Source organism: Lingula anatina, chromosome 9 (assembly GCF_051362555.1).
Source record: "Lingula anatina isolate TDL-2025a chromosome 9, LinAna3.0, whole genome shotgun sequence".
In the NCBI taxonomy this organism is placed as follows: Eukaryota; Metazoa; Brachiopoda; class Lingulata; order Lingulida; family Lingulidae; genus Lingula; species Lingula anatina.
The window spans coordinates 13,466,543-13,483,634 of record NC_141775.1 but is presented as its reverse complement, the minus strand read 5'-3'; the positions used below and the strand labels follow the sequence as shown (position 1 = coordinate 13,483,634).

General features: G+C 35.6%; 1 long non-coding RNA gene across 1 annotated transcript; it reads right to left on the bottom strand.

Moving 5' to 3' along the window:
• Positions 1–1,545: 1,545 nt before the first annotated feature.
• On the bottom strand, positions 1,546–16,903 carry LOC147759946 (uncharacterized). Its single transcript, XR_015330976.1, has 2 exons — positions 4,696–16,903; positions 1,546–4,406 (listed from the first exon to the last, which is right to left on the bottom strand). It is a non-coding gene; the product is annotated as an uncharacterized LOC147759946 (long non-coding RNA).
• Between the last annotated feature and the right edge of the window lie 189 nt (positions 16,904–17,092).

Sequence of the window (17,092 nt, the reverse complement as noted above, 5' to 3'; positions counted from 1 at the left end):
GTTTCTCCTCTAACTTCGTGATTTGATATTTTGGAATGAATACCTGAAATTTGTTTACAAAAGCTTCCCAATAGATTTGTCGAAAAATAGTGTTTCGTTTTTTTTTCTTTTAAAGATACGTAACAAGCGAGAGAACCGCTCTGTACATTCCCTGACTACCAGCTTCTTACAACTGACACAAAAGAACTCAAAGTGAAATTTATCACTCGAACACCTGAAAGATGCTTTAAAACTAGACTTTTTTTAATATTTCTGGACGCAAACCAGATATAATTATCCGTTTCTCCAGTTCTGAAACCCTACCCTCCACTTTTACTTGGTTGACATTTTTGCTGAGTACAGAGATTAGCCATCTATTTAACGAGAGACATATCTGTTAATATCTAGTGAAAATCAATATGTGGCCCTGGAAGAGAGTAGGATTAATCTGTGTAGAGAGTAAAATCTGTGTGATTAAAGGGCGGGTGGATTCTGTATTACACGGGCCTTCAGTTTTGTCACACCGGCACTTTCCTCTAATTTTCAGAGCGCTGCCTATTTCATCACATGTTAATAGGGCATTAAGATTCTTTGAATTATCAATATTGAATTATCAATAGTTGACAGCTTTGTTCATGTCTATTAAGATCAGCCTCTATTAATTTGATTTTCATCAATAACGACTTCCAGATTCAAAAGGGGATCAAAATGTTCAACCCAAGATAAGTTAAGGTAAGAGTTTATTTAGCCAATTAATGCAAATGTGAAGCCGCCCCCCCCCCCCCCGCGAAGGGCCCCGAAAATTTTGGTATTTTAGAGGGCCATTTGGTATGGTTTAGAAATATGATTCAGATAGTCAAAATTCTAATTTCAACAGGGGACCATTGGTGTGATTTTTTTCCGAAATTGGTGGTCAAGTTGTAGGTACAGTAGGTATGGTTGCCTATGGTCCGGATATAAGAACAACAGTATTAGCTGCACCCTGTTAGCCGTGTTTTGGCTTTTAGCATAGCCTGCTATGCCGTATACGGGATGGCGTACTTCTCTCAATTGGCTTCACTTATTATCTTTTAATATAATCTTATAATTTTCAAAACCAGTTCGATAAACTGCACAAAACCCTTTTGGTAGAAAAGAATGATCTAGACTTAGAAACTATTACTGTCTATTCTCTTTATTTTTTTTAATCACTGCTGAGAGATACAAAATGGTTAGAATATATTTTGCTCCAAATGTTGTGGCACAAAAAGCATTCAATTTTTTAATCATCTCAGTTTTGTCATTGACGTCTACAAGTACTTCAATGTAGGGCTCACTCCCAATGAAACTATTGGTCTATGCAAACAGATTGGCACGCTTCCTTCTATTTATAACACACTTGTATAATGACCAAAATTAATTTTCTGTTTTCTACTCAAAGCCAGGGGGTGGTGTGTTAATCTCTTTATCTGATTGCATTCAGCAAGAGTCACCCTGAATTTGATCTACCTAGACAGATAGTTGTTTCATTGGGATTGAGCTCTTAGACCTAAATATTTTTCCACAGTCATATAAAACAACAAGTAATAATAATAATAATATTTAATATTTATTCATAATTTAAAGTTGGTTGATACATTATAATGTTGAAATGATAATTCTTAAGAGAAACAAAGGTCAAATACATTTTCAAGAAATGCATTAAATTTGAAAGTTATGAATATAGTTGATAAAATCATAAAATTACCTAAAATAATACAAATATGACAAATAATAACAAAACTACATTGAAGACTTTCAATTTAATTTCCAAAGAATTTTGGAAACTGTATTCATAAACATTTGCACAGTGCTTTTTATTTACATTTGTGCATTAAAAATTCCCCATGTAAATTTATATGGACTTTGTACATATTTCATAAGGAAACAAAATATTAAAATTCACTGCAAAGAGTCTAGTTAGCCACTTTTAAAATGTTCTCTCTCTCATCACTGTATATCATGTCCACAGTGTTCAGTGACTTCCATATGAGACTACAGACACATATAAAACTATGATCATCACTGTATATCATGTCCACAGTGTGTTCAGTGATTTCCATATGAGACTACAGACACATATACAACTATGATCATCACTGTATATCATGTCCACAGTGTGTTCAGTGATTTCCATGTGAGACTACACACACACACCCAACTATGATCCCCACTGCACTGATGAATAACATAGTCACATCATATTACCTGGATGGGGTTATGTGTGTAAATGAAATATCTTAAATATGACAGTTGGCGTGAAAATAACTCTCTAGTGGCAAAAAATCAGAATATATTTACTTATCAAGTATCCTTCATCAGTTTTTTCATGCAGGTGTAGCACCCTACCCAGGCACTGTATGATGTCACTGAGGCATGAGAGAGAAAATATAACAACAGCTACAGGAGTCTGAAGTTTTCTTAGTCCTTAATTTCGCTTTTTTACCTCTCTTAATCTATGCCTCTACTCAACTTTGACCCACTTTCTCTTAAATAAAATTCCACACTAATGAGCTTAGTTAAATAACTAAACATTCTTTGATTCAACACAATTCCAGAATTACCCAGTGGAAATTCAATAGGTACTACTAACAGACATTAACAACAGTCATCATTCTTTGTTTATCTAGTATTTGTTTAGCACTACTTTGGGCAAGCTCAATAAATATGTCTGGATATTTAATATAAGAAAATGCCTTGTCTTTTAATTCTATTGCACTTAAAAAATGTAAAAGAAAAATAACAAAGTAAGGGACAGAAATAAATACTCATCTTTTATAAAGACTAAAATATAAAGACTACAACTGCTACAGCAGTGTACATACTAGCATAAAGCTTCAATACACTTGTGACAAAATCTTTATTCTAAAGAAATGATTTTCTGCATATTACTTTTACAAAATTCCTACAGACATCTTTTACTATATTATCTTTGGTCTAACCATAAGATGAGCTCTAACACAAGACTAGACAGCAAAGCTGGCAAAATATACAGACACAAAACATAAAACATAATGCAACAATAGACTTTAAGAGATTTGTTTCTGTGACAGTAATGAAAATTTTCAAATATAATACATAATATATGAATATGAATATATAATGATGGGTCCAGCCTTAAGTTGATTCACAAAGTCACCAATTTTACCATTTAAGTTAGTTATATAATAGGAATCTTTCAATATTTATAGAACTATACATAAAAATTTGTAAAAAAAAGCAAATCCTTCTTACGTAACCACGCCACTGCAAATTTGATGTAAACACAAAACAGTGATTGTGAGAGGGCTTTTTCTGCTCAGAACCATCTCACAACACCTCTCAGAAACCGTCTCTCACCTGAACATTGTTCAGAATTGATCACAGTGATGATAGAAGGGCCACCTTTAAGGGACTTCAACTTTTGTCCTGTTGTCAAACGTTGGAGGGCAAAGAAGAACAGAAACATTTTCAGATGTTACAGACCAGGATTTTTGCTTATAAATCAGAGACAAAGTGACAAAGTTCTCACTTACTATATTTTTGTTAGTATGTTAAAAAAAGGAAATTTCAAATAACTAAGTTCAAACTTAAAATATACTTTAAGAGATTATTATCTGAAAAAACTTTTAACACATTAAGAATTATAAACTACATTCAGTTGAAGTTGGGGGAGGGGGCATGCCCCATGCTCCAGAATGACCACCAGTGGATGTCTGGGGATGGGTACGGGTAGGTTCGATGTGAACATGGACCCCTAATGCCAGACATCTACCAGTACTCCTACAGCAAGTTCAAAGCCACTGCCTCCAATTAAGCTGAGGGACATAGAGTCGAAATCAGAATCAGAGTAAGTGTTTGATAACTACACAGCCTTTTTATTCAAAGTGGATGGGTGCAATGCACCATATTCAGAATGAACACCATTGGATATCTAGAGATAGCTAAAAATACATGGACATTACCTCCTGATGCAGGGAGGAAAAAGAAATGGTTGGAACCTGGTTCACAAACCTTGACAGCACTGGGACAAATCACTGAAGCTTCACTTTTGTCAAAATTTGCAGCACTGAATCCGGAGCTCTCTTTTAGATATGCGCTGTTGCACTTATACAGTACACGCTTATACTTGGCCTCAAGAGCCGCAGGAGCCAGCGGAGCTGTACGAGACGGGTCGGGACTAAGACCATGAGTACCACCAGCTTACATGCTGGTGGTACTAATTATTTTGTGCCATAATAAGGCTTACTACTTCTAAATCACAAGCTGGTAAATAAGTAGTGATCATACCCTCAAGTTTTGGTTAAAGAAAATGTTTTTTTGATTACGAATATAGTGTTGTTATGATTGTATCAAGTTTTTTTCTTTATTTCTATTTAGTACCTCAAGTGTAAACCCAGTGAGACGCACCATAGCTAAAAGAGGAAGACCTCCAAAAAGAGGAAGAGACTAACAGGTCGGGACTAAGACCATGAGTACCGCCAGCTTACATGCTGGTGGTACTAATTATTTTGTGCCATAATAAGGCTTACTACTTCTAAATCACAAGCAGGTAAATAAGTGATCATACTCTCAAGTTTTGGTTAAAGAAAACTATTTTTGATTACAAATATAGACTTCTTATGATTGTATCAAGTTTTTTTCCCCTTTATTTCTATTTTCAATATAGTACCTCAAGTGCAAACCCAGTAAGACGCTCCATAGCCAAAAGAGGAAAACCTTCAAAAAGAGGACGAGGAGGTGGTAGAACAGAACTGGTGCCAAGCTCCTCCATACGCAGAGAAACTGCCACGGCCCCAGGGAGAGGAAGAGGACAGTATACTGCAAAAGGAAGAGAACTTTCGGCAGCCATCTCCCTAAAGCTCTCTCTCAGCAAGAAGCTCTCCATATAAAAGAACAAAAAAGACAGCAATTGAAAGTTGGTATATAACTTCACAAGGTATAAATTCATTTCATTCAATTGAAACAAAAAAATTAACATATTAAAACACTGTTTTATGTTTTGGTTTTTGTTTTTAATAGAACTTGATGTCATCCTTGTCCAGAGATGTCTTAGAAGAAATTGTATTAGACTGCTGTGATAGAAGTCCAGCCTTGGCTATGGATGTAGAGAGCCAAATTGTTGACAAGAGTGGACAAGGCCCCTCACATCCACAACCCCCCGTAACAGACGAGACGGAAAAAGTTTGTGGTTTGTAATTGGAGGTATGTAATTTGCGATAGTATGAAATTGAAGAGGACTAATCAGGAGGTTTTTGAGTGTGAATTTTGTTTGGTGAAGAATATGTTGATTTGTTATTTATAGGCTTTGGAGAGAGAAATGAGATTAATTAGAAAAATGCAGGACGAACTAAAATTTGACATAAAAGATGCAAGGACTGAGAAGAATTCAATGTGCCAGGAAATGGGCAAATACTTAAGTATTTAGAGGGAAAGAAACATGTGCTGCTGCAAACTGCAAATGACAGGTTGAAGGCCCTTGGTGAGGGATTGGATAAAAGTTTTTTTTTAGGTAAGTTGAATGTTCTGACCAGATAGACTGGTGTGTCTGTGGGAAGTGTAGACAAATGCCCACTGCTCCAGAAAAGAAATGCTGCCAGCATCCTGGGACCTACAAAAGCCTGGACCCTGTATATATTTCTGATTACAAATTGTTGCTGTGCAGCAAAGAAGCCTTTACTCTTATATACCATTATGATAATAATTGAAATAATTAGCTATCCATTGTTACTATGTGTTGGAACAAGTTAGCAGTCATTGTCTTCAAACAGTGGTACACCTTCACTACAATGGTTATTTAAAAATGTGATTTACTCATTTTTTATATTCAACATTGATTTCATATATGGTCATAAATATATATATTATAGGTATGCATAGTACAATAGTCAGAGGTCTTGTTAATATTATTTCAGGTTATGGAGTTCAATATCTTGAACCCTTTTTATCTGGATATTTATCGGGTCATAAGGGGTGATTACGAGGGTCGTGACAATGACAGGGACGTAGGAGAAGAAGATAATGCCTCCATGTGCCATGCTGCATACAGAAATTTTTTAGCTTGGCAATACCACAAGCTAACACAAGCTGAGACGGAAGTGTAGTGCAGTTTTAAAGAAATAAATATCATTATATCATATTCATATGTGCTGAATCTCTAAAGACTTAAATAACAGTATACATGTCAGATTTTACAGGTTTATTAATATCATCCATGCATACATAGTAAGAGCTTCATAACATACATGGCCAGTTCATGCAGTGCCAGGACAGAGTGGATATTTTTGATGATATGTAGACACGATTGAAAACTTGAATCTTGTAGTTAACTGTGTATGCAATTTTAACACTGTTTCATCTACAACTACACCTTCCAAAGAGTTAACATGAATAAAGATGAAGAGACATACAAGAGGTGGAAGGGACTTTTCACAAGAAAAAATTGGGAAACAAACATTCATGAGAAGAGAGTATACTACCAATTTTTTGGGGAACAAAGAGAAGTTCACCGTTAAAGAAGCCAGGTCATTATTTGAAAACAAAGAGGTGATATGACCAAAGGACATGGTGCAAATTATTAAGAAATCTTATAAATCTGCGAAAGGCTTGGGGCGAGAAAACTGATTAACAATATTAACAAACTATATCGAGGTTTGTCAAAACACAGTAAGCCTATTTCCCTAATTATCTCAAGACTCTTCCGTGGGTTTGGTAATCCTGCCATTGTCAAGTCTTACCAAGGACACGAATTCAAAGGAAAAGTGGAATGGCTTCTAGAAAATCTAAATATCAGACATTATCATAAATTATCAGCAGGCTGTACCATCCCCAGTCACAAGGAAGACTGAGGAGATAGATTCTTTTTGTGGCCCTCTAAATTAAAAAACCTACGCTCAGATTTTAAACAGAGAGACAAAACAAATCCTTGGACATTTTGTGCTAAACAAGGTGAGATAGAAAGCCAACTGCTATCATGCAAAGGCTGCTTGGTTAAACACGCACAGCATGCCAACTATCAAGCAGCAATAAAGAAGAGATGTCTGGAAAATGACCCAGAGATTCTGAGTCCATTTGGCAGAGGATAGAAATTAACGGACGAAATTCCCAGCAAAGGCTAATTATTGACTGGATGGATGGTCAGACGGTAACTCAGGCTTGTACCTGTTCTCAGGAATGTGCTCTTCCTAACTATGTGTATATTGCAAACGGCCTCCGATGCACTGACATGTGTAGAAATAATGCATTATTTTGACCTTGTGACCTTTGTTAAGTGAACCATGATTGATAGTTTCATGCTAATCATAGTCTAGTTACATTATTACATCCAACTCGTCTTTTACTCAATTTAAATGGGTATATTGTGTGTTAAACTAAATTTACGAGCATTCTTTTTTATCCCTACCCCCATGTTTGAAAAAATTGCTTATTTTCACTCTGCTTGCACATCCTAGCCCACAGTTTCCCTAATGATGATCCAAAATAACCTAAAATCTTGCTAACAGCTTTATTTTTTATCTAATTTGTAGGAATTATAACTCCTAATTCAATTTTGTGATTCAACAGAAGTTTATTGGAAACTTTTGTGTTCACTAGCTGCTGGAGGGGTGTTGTTACATGTGTGATAGCACAGAAAAAGCTACCAGGCTGATAAAGCTATCACACACATTTGGACACTAGAGACATAGGCCTTACTTAAAAAATCAATATGAGAAGTGTATGGTTCATGACCCAAGGGACAATGATTTAAGAGACTATAAATCACCCGCAAAATTAACGTATCACTGCCTGGAATACTCCCTTAAATCTTCATGGAGCACTCTCAACGAAGAACAATAGAGCAACCCAAGTGTTGTATCACTCAAGTACGATCTTAAAACTTAATTTTCTTGTATCTATTACCACAACATTACAAGTTCAGAAACCTTACTGGAGGTGGTCCACCACCCCAGGGACTCAGTCCAACCAAGAAGAGCATCGTAAACATGTATGTTGGAATTCCAGCCCTTGATGGCCTGGAAGGTGGGATGGAGACTAGGGGTAAGATTAAATTTCTTTTACTTTTACTACTCTTTGACTTAGAACTCCCCCCGGATGGTGGGATATCCTTAGATGATGTAATAGGTTATATTGCTTTGGCTCTTGCTTGTTTGGGAATCTTATGTTCTGCACTTTGGCATATAAAATCAAAATTTTAAGCACAGCAATCATGTTAAAGCTAACCCAGCTCCAGTCTTCATTTACCAAAGTAGTACAACCACCAGCTCACCAACTAGCCTTGAAACTGAGGTGTATAATGTACTAACACATGAGTTGATGCCAACAGTATACTTTTCAGTAATTCTTTTATTCTTTATTATAATGGGTATGTTTGTCCTATTTAAAAGGCATCACAAGCAAAATTGCTTGGCCCTAGAAATTTCAAGTACCAAGGGAAGTCTCCTACTCCCTCTATCCAAGGTAAAATCATGTCCAAAAGAAATCAGCATGGGAGGTAGACTTGTAGTACGAATTTGATCATTATTAAAGGGATAATAACTCTTCGTTTCGGCCAAAAAATTAATTTTCCTGGAGTAAACAACAATTTTCCCATACTTACCAATGGTTAATGAATCCATTTTTACATTCAAAGTTAGTCCCTGGTTTTTTTCTAAAAAGTTTGGTTTTTTGTTAAAATCTCTTAAGAGATTTTAACAGAGTATAGCCATCAGTGGAGGTCACGTGGTCTAAAGACAAGCTCAGATATCAGAATAATAGCTATAACTGCCTTTTTTGTGGTAAAACAGAATATATTATATTTCTATGAGTTATTCACAATGTTTGTATTGTGAAATGTAGATTTCATACGAAGAGTTATTATCCCTTTAAGTCATTGTGGCCCAAAGTTACCACTGAGTGGGGAGATGTAACTGCAGTCACACAAAATCATGCTAATCCTAATTCGTTACTTCAACTACCAACAACTATTGAAATCTCTTTCTGGCAGTACATAAAGCTTCACAAGATTATACAAACACCCTTTGATGCACATTTAATAATGATCAAGTTCTGGAAGACATGGTCAACCGTAGAGAGCCATTGCTAGATGTCACCAATAAAGTTGGAATACAAGGGTTCTCAGATAACAGAACATGTATGTACCATCTGGAAAAGGGCAGAAGCCTCAAAACACCTGAGGCATAGTGTTAGTAATGATTCTGAGATTGAGGGCGTGGCTGGGTAGCACCTGAAACTAGCATCAGGGTACTAGTCTAAGAAAAAAATGGTTTAACCCGGGACTAATTGCAAAAAAATTGTAGTATGGTTTTTTTGAGTCTTTGAGTGCAACCATTCCTTGATAGGGCAGAGTCTGAATCAGCCAAAGACAATGACAGGACACAAAGTGAAGACGACAATCTCACTGCAGACTTCACAGTGGAGACTTTTTGATGTCAGCAGCTATACTGACTATAGAAACAACTATAACAAGGTGTCTTTGTGGGCAGACATGGTAAATGTAAAATTCCCGTCAGCTGACCAATTCATGGAGATCTGTAGGACTTACATAATACCCACTATTGACAAGTATTGGGAGGAACACCAGAGACAGGTGCTGGGTGAAATGAGAGAAAAAGATGTTGTTTTAGGTAGGCAAAGATTTTCATATGCATGGTAGCAAAAACAAATGTTCTGTTAACATTGGCTGTGTCAAATTAGTATGTCATTTTTAATGAGTTCAGGCAATGCATTTCTTGTATAAACATAAATAAGCAAAGACTGAGGTTCATTTTAGTTTACATTTTCTACATAATTATGACTTATAATAATAAGATTGTTTTTGTACAACTGAAAAATTGTTATTCAGTTTTTTATAAACATTAAAACAGTTTTTTAATGTACTAACTTAATTTTAATCCTTGGTTTTTTAGGTGATGGCAGAAATGACACAATACTGTACCCACACGCTCATGGACAATGTCTCCTAAAAGATCCTCACAGTCCATACACTTGATAAGAGAATGACAGACAGAAAATCAGCTAATATGGAAAAGGCTGGATTCATTGCTGCCATGACGGAATTACAAGATAAAGACATCAACATTGTAGAGGCTGTCAATGATGCTCATAATGGGATAGCTAGGTGTAGTAATGGAAGAGGAAACAGCACCTGCACATGCCCAGCTTGTTTCTCTACGCTAGCTGTCTAGCAACAGAATCACATCACCTAACTTCAGGTAAGCATACCTCTGCCGATCGTGCGGTTAAGTTGCGCATCGGCACATTAGACATGTATCGGTTGGTGGCACAGAGATTAATAACTTTGTATCAACAGTCAACTTGCCAACCATCTTATACAACTTCATTCAACACAGAAGTGAAGAGGTTGGCTCAACCATAGAACAGCTTGCCTGAGAGTCAACAGAACATGCACTCTAGGAAAAAGTTACAAAAAGAGGTATTTTTATATGTTGAATAAAAAGTTACAATACCAGGTGTAACACCTGGCAAAATTTAGCTAGCTGAATCAAAGTAGGTTGCAAGGTGCTGACCCCTATAGCTGACAGAAAGAATTAACTAGAAAATAGTTTCCCTTGATTGTCTTTGAATGACATTCCTGGAGGGGGCTTAAATTTCCTAGCATAACACATTCCTTTGTCTGTTCTTGAGAGGAATAAAACGTGTTTTCATAATCCCAGAAGTTTTTAAACCAGGTGTAAACCTTTGAGAACCCTGTCCAACCAGGAATGTGAGTAAAATTGTTTTTAATGTCATTTCTTGTAACTAGAGAGAAATTTAGATGCGCTTAGTTAAGCGAATTGTTGTTTTTGGCTTGTTTTTGAGTTTAATGCTTACTGAGAAGCAGTTTGACCCACATTGATTTTAATTGATTTATCTACACTGTACTAGTTCTTTGCTGTGAAATTTAATGGTTTTTATGACACACCTTGTCTTATGTGGTAGAATTTTTATAGTAAAACATGTTTAATGCTCAGTTAGATATTCTGAAGGAATAATGCACCTCATGCTTTCTCTGCTGTCTCATGTTGCACAAATTGTGCTAGTTGTCTCAAAGATGTTGGGTGCCTAAATTGTGCCATATTGTGCTATTGCAGATTTCTCAATTACAGCATTCTAGATTATTCCCTTTGTAATTATTGTATTAAAGTAGTTAAGTATTTTATTTATTTATTAATTAAATTTTTTATTTCAGTTAAAACCGCCATCGTTGACGAGTATTTTACAACTGGTATAGACAAAAGAGAAGAATAACAACATATATCACCCCAACAAGACTCTATATTCCTTTCTTAGCACTACGTGTGTTACACCAGGCATGTACATATATATATATGTTACAGTAGGGTACTATTTATAACCTATAAATAAACTAACTGATAACATGGAATAATTTAAGCCCCATACAATATATGTAGAATTAAGTTCAGAATGCTTTTCATTACAGGTGACTGCCATGCTGCAATGCCCGATTCCTACCATCTACAAGCAATGAAGCATTTGTTGATTAAGAAAACTGTAATTATTCAGTGATAAATGCATTGTTTTTAAACAATCTTAAATTGGGCTCCCAGTGCAGTGGTCATCAACCCTGCTGGTCAACTAGTGGTGGGAGAGTTGGGGGTCAAGTTTAACACAATATCTGCTTCTGTAGATGGAACTTACCAGAAAAGAAGGTCAGGACGGTTCCATTACAGCCTTTCAGGTATAACAATAATCTTTGTTTTATAGGTGATAGATGAAATGACACACCTGGACATAGTGCACAGTATTGCACATACACACTCATGGAAAACTACACCAAAAAGATCCTCACAGTCCATACACTTGATAAGAGGATGACAGACAGAAAATCAGCTAATATGGTAAAGGCAGGATTTATTGCAGCCGAATTACAAGAGAAATACATCAACATGGTAAGAAATACTGACTTGTGGGTGTACCTATTTTGAAGCAAGGTAATTTCAATACAAGTTTTGGGAAAAAATAAACATTTTCAGATGTATATTCAACATATTTAATCATTTCATAAATTCATAATTTTTATTAATTATCAGTACAGCAATTTTTTAAAGGTGGGTAGTAATACCAATTACTGCAGCTGCAAAATTATTGATGAAATGGTCGAGTTGATAGACAAGTCCCTTTTACAACCCCTGGTAACAGAGCTAAGGGGCACACCAGCATGGAGTGTGATGGTTGATGAGGCCACAGACATCAGAATCACACAGGAGTTGGGCATAGTGTCATGTAATTATGAAAAATGACTTGATAATGCTGTTTATGCCGTGAAGATAAAACTGTTTAAAATAACTTGAATAAGCCCTTGTGATCAAAATATTATCAACTTATTATAAAAATGAAATCTGACTGCCTTTCATGAAAATCTAATGAAGAATTGTCTTGATTATCAAAAACTATAACACTTGCATCTTAGGTATACAGATAGTAAAGGAAAAGTTAAGACAAACTTCCTTGATATGGTCCCCATTGCAAATGGGCTCCCAGTGCAGTGGTCATCAACCCTGCTGGTCAACTAGTGGTGGGAGAGTTGCAATGTTAAAACATTCAAGTACATCAAACTGAAACAAGGTGAGTATAGAACACTTTCTTGAAACACTGCATTAACCTAAAAGACCTCTTCACTTTTGCCAGTGATAGAGCTGCTGCTATGATTGTAACCATTTCCTGTTGCAAACATATCAAATCAAGTTAATTAATTATTTAAACAAGGCAGCAAAGCTGTCAAATGTACAGACAAAAAGCAGGAAATAACTATGCACAAAATAGGCTACTGTGGATTCTGATGCAAAAGTACATTATGTTAAACTGCAAATTCAACATCAAATTTTAATTATGCTCAACAGGTAATACCAATGTAAGTAAAATAAGTAATAAGTTCACACTTTGAAAATGTATAACTTCCAGAAAAAGAAGCCAATTAGACTGCTTTTCCAACTCAGGCTGCATTTTAGTCCTGTTTTTCTTTTTTGAAAGTTTGGCAATCATAAGTAACATGGTTTTCCCATAATGGTCATCATGGCAGCAGCACCCAAAATTGTGTTTTCTTCTTTTCTGATGCCATATTACATAATGGTTAACAGCATAATGACGGTCAATTTTTAATAATAAAATATACGTATCATGGATTTTCAGAAAATGTGACTAGCATGGGTCTTCAAGCCCGTGGAACTTCACAGTCACACCTTGAAAATATGTGAAAGATTAAATTTTCACAAAAACAAAGAAAAAACGTTTAACTGGCAGTAAGAATTACCAAACATACTGCATTGCCTACTGGAGCTGTATTTTAGTCCCATGTTTCTTTCCTGTAAGTTTGAGAACAGTAAGTGACATGTTTTTCCTTAAATGTTCATCATGGGAACAGTGCCCAAAATAGTTTTTTTTTTCAAATTTTGATGCAATATTACATAATGTTTCACAGCAAAATGACCATCAATTTTAATAATAAAATATTAGTATTATGGATATTCAGAAAATGTGACTAGCAAAGGTCTTCAGGCCCATGGAACTTCAAAGTCACAACTTGAAAATGCCAAAATGTAAACAAGACAGCAATGTTCTGAAATGTTTTTTTCCCAGTTTTAACAATTTCTAACATAAAACAAAATTAACAGTTTACTACCGTTTTTATATGATCAACTAAGAAAATTGATGAGATGGGAAAAATATTAATAGAGCAGTATTAAATGTCCAATTTCTTCCATTCTGAGATTCTGAACATAGTGAATGATTGAATATGACAAACTGCAATGATATGAGTTTATTTCCATTTTTGAAACTTTATTATACAATACACGACTTGACCTGTGTTATAGTAAGATCGATTACTCCTGTGAGTTTCATGACAACAGGCTTATTGGTTTTCCTTGAAATGTGTTTACAGTGTTGCATATATGCTGAAAAGTGAAAAAAACAGCATAACTTCTACAATAATGGCCTAAACATGCTGATTTTCGAAATTGACCTGTGTTTTATGAATATTCAACAGCTCTGTAAATATACAGCCAAAAAGTAAAACTGTCTTCCACTTATCGTGTTAACGATGAAAGTGCACGGCGATGGCGACGGCGACAGGGACGGCGACGACAGACGCAGGTGATGGCAAAATGTACAGACACATCTGTGTCTGTACATAAAAATGAGTATAAAATACCACTGGGAAACGGCAGGGCATGTACTAGCAGCAAAGGCAGAGCAAGCAGATCTGCAAGGAGCACATGGCCCCATTGATGACATTGTGAGAAAATATGGAAAGCAAAACAAAAAACTCACGATCTGAGCCCTGAATACCCCACGGCGTAATTATGGGCAGTGTGAGCCAGTTACTTCTGAAGCTATAATTAATTCTTGGCGCTGCCAGTAATTACGCTGCGGGGTATTCAGGGCACAAACCGTGATCACAAGATAACACAAATAGATTTTTAGATAATAGATTTTTCATGTGAACGCAGCCTTGCTCTTTGAATCAATAGAGGCAGATATTTGGAAAGATAAGCTTAACATCTCCCAATGTAAAAATTTAATTGTCCAAATACTTATTTACCCATTTTTACATCCAATATTTTTCTGTTGCTGATAGATTACCTTCTGAAAGAGTGGGGTATCAAGCATAAGATCACAGCTGCATACCACCCACATACAAATGGCTTAGATGAGCGGTTTAACCAAACACTCAAGGCATCACTGTCAAAAGTCACAAATGAGAGGCAGAATGACTGGGAAAGATATCTAGAGCTAGTGACCTTTGCATATCGTACAGCACCACATTGAGCCACTGGTTCCTCTTCTTTTTTTTTCCCCCCCGACGTTCAACAGGGAGACTCGGGTGCCAGCAAGGTAATTAGTATGCATACAGATGCATTATGCAAGGACATTGTCCTTGTTAGCTTGTCACTGTCTTACATGGGTTCCAAAAAATGATTTGAGTAGACTAAGACCAGAGCTTTCTTCAAATCAAGGCACGATGACAAAGAGTTTGTTATAAGTGGTAATTTCTTTTCTATCCCCCACTTCATCATTTGTGCAGATAGTTAATCTTAACTTCCTTTGGCTTACTCTTTCCAACATAAATAACATAAATATTAGCAATTGTGTTCAAGTTTATGATTCCAGACATAGTCCTAGACTTAGTATAAAGATTGCCAAGATCGTTGCCTTATTGCTTTTTGCTCCATCCAAGGAAATTATTATGGAGCATATAGACGTTCAGGAGCAAACTGGCGGAAATGACTGTGGTATTTTTGAAGCTGCTAATGCATCGGCTCTATGCTTTGGAACAAGACCTGGGGACTTCATTTGGAAGCATAGGGCTATGAGGGAAAATCTCAGCAAGTGTTTTAAAAGGGGTAGGCTGAAAATGTTCACATATTGATCAGAGATCCGCCACCATACAAGACCAAAATTGTCTAAATTTCCAATACATTTTCTTTGTAGGCAGGTCTACGACAGATGGGGACAGGTGGGGATGTCAGCCTTCTTGAGGATGACTTTTTATGTGCTTCTCAGCAGTATTCTACTTCATCACGATCAAGTTCATTACGGAAGCACATGAGATAGCACAGGCTTATTGGACTTCAGTGTGCAATCAGCTGGACTTCTAGGCGGACACATAACATTTGCTCTCTACACAGTTTTTCCATTTTATGATAGGTATGTACCAGTAGATGAAACGAACTAATAAAAGGGTCATGACCAAGGAGATCTCTTGTTGCTCTTGAGTGTGCAGTTGAAAAGCTGTGTAGAGACACAAGATTTCAGTTAAGTTTCACAGGCGAAAGAAGTTCAGGTATGGAAAGCCAAAATATTTATGCCATCTTGATGGAGGAGGAAAATGATTGGGTTGAGACCCCACATGATTATTATGAAGAGTCTGTTAAAATGTTAGAGTTTGAAGGTTCTAAACCTGTTGACTCATTTGTTTTAGAACATTTGTCTAAGATATGGAAAGATGAGAGACTCAGATTGTGCTGCAGAGATTGCAATTAGAAATTTAGGGGCAATGAAAACTAACTTTTCAAGGAAAAAAAATGTTTAGATCTGTTATTCTTTTTGAAAAAAAAAAAAAAATACTGTTTAGACTACCTTGGAATGCTAGGAGAAAATGAGGCAGAAGTAAGTATAGCAAAATAATGTGTAAAGATGCAGCTTGGAGAAAAGGTGTTTGGTTGTTACCGCACAGAAGATGTACCTGTTTGGGTGCATTTTTTTTAATAATTGGGGATGTGAAGCCTTGTATTCAAAATCCTGAGAAATGTTAATTGAAAGCTTAGATAAAATACAAAATTCCATAAGCAGGAAACAATGTTTAAATTTACTATATTATATGAGGGACAGGTACTATTTACGGTGAACTTTTTTATCATAGAAAGTTTTTTTTCTTATTCTATTTATTTAATTTAATTTCTTGTATTATTTAGGGAAGAGGGATAGTATTCATTAATGGTATATCTTTTTAATGGTAAATTTTTGGTGTAATTTTTTGTTAAATGTTCATTTTAGTTGAAAGGGTAGGAGTTGGACTAGTTCAAATGATAGTTTTTGTATGTAAGTGAGTTAAGTCTCTTCAAAGAAATATGTGGTGGTTAAAACCCATGATTTGAGGTGGAAAAGACAAAGGCGAGGAAGTTATATTTGAAAGTGATGGCAGGTAGAGGTATGTGACGTAGGAATTACTTCAAGTTGACGTTTCTTAGGAATGATTATTTATGGCATGTAGAGGAAAAAGGAGTGGTTAAATTACAAGTTTGTTTAATTATTTGGCACCTTTTGGAAATTAAAAAGGTTATAAGTTTCAAGAAAATGGGAGAAGATATGGACTTTTTGTATTATAACAAATTTTTTTTTTGTGAGGCAATTGTGACAAAAGAAATTTGGAAGAATGGATAAATAAAAAATGTTTTCTATGTTAAGATGAATTGTCAATTTGAATATTATGTTCTTAAGTTTGAAATGTATTGGATTTTAATCTCATAAAAATTTGTTTTATAGGCTGGTATATTGGATGCATGTAGTTTAGTTTTGTACTTTAATGAATATGAAATAGGAAATTTGTAATCAGAAATTTAAATTCATGGAAAGTTAAATTTAAATTAATTTAACA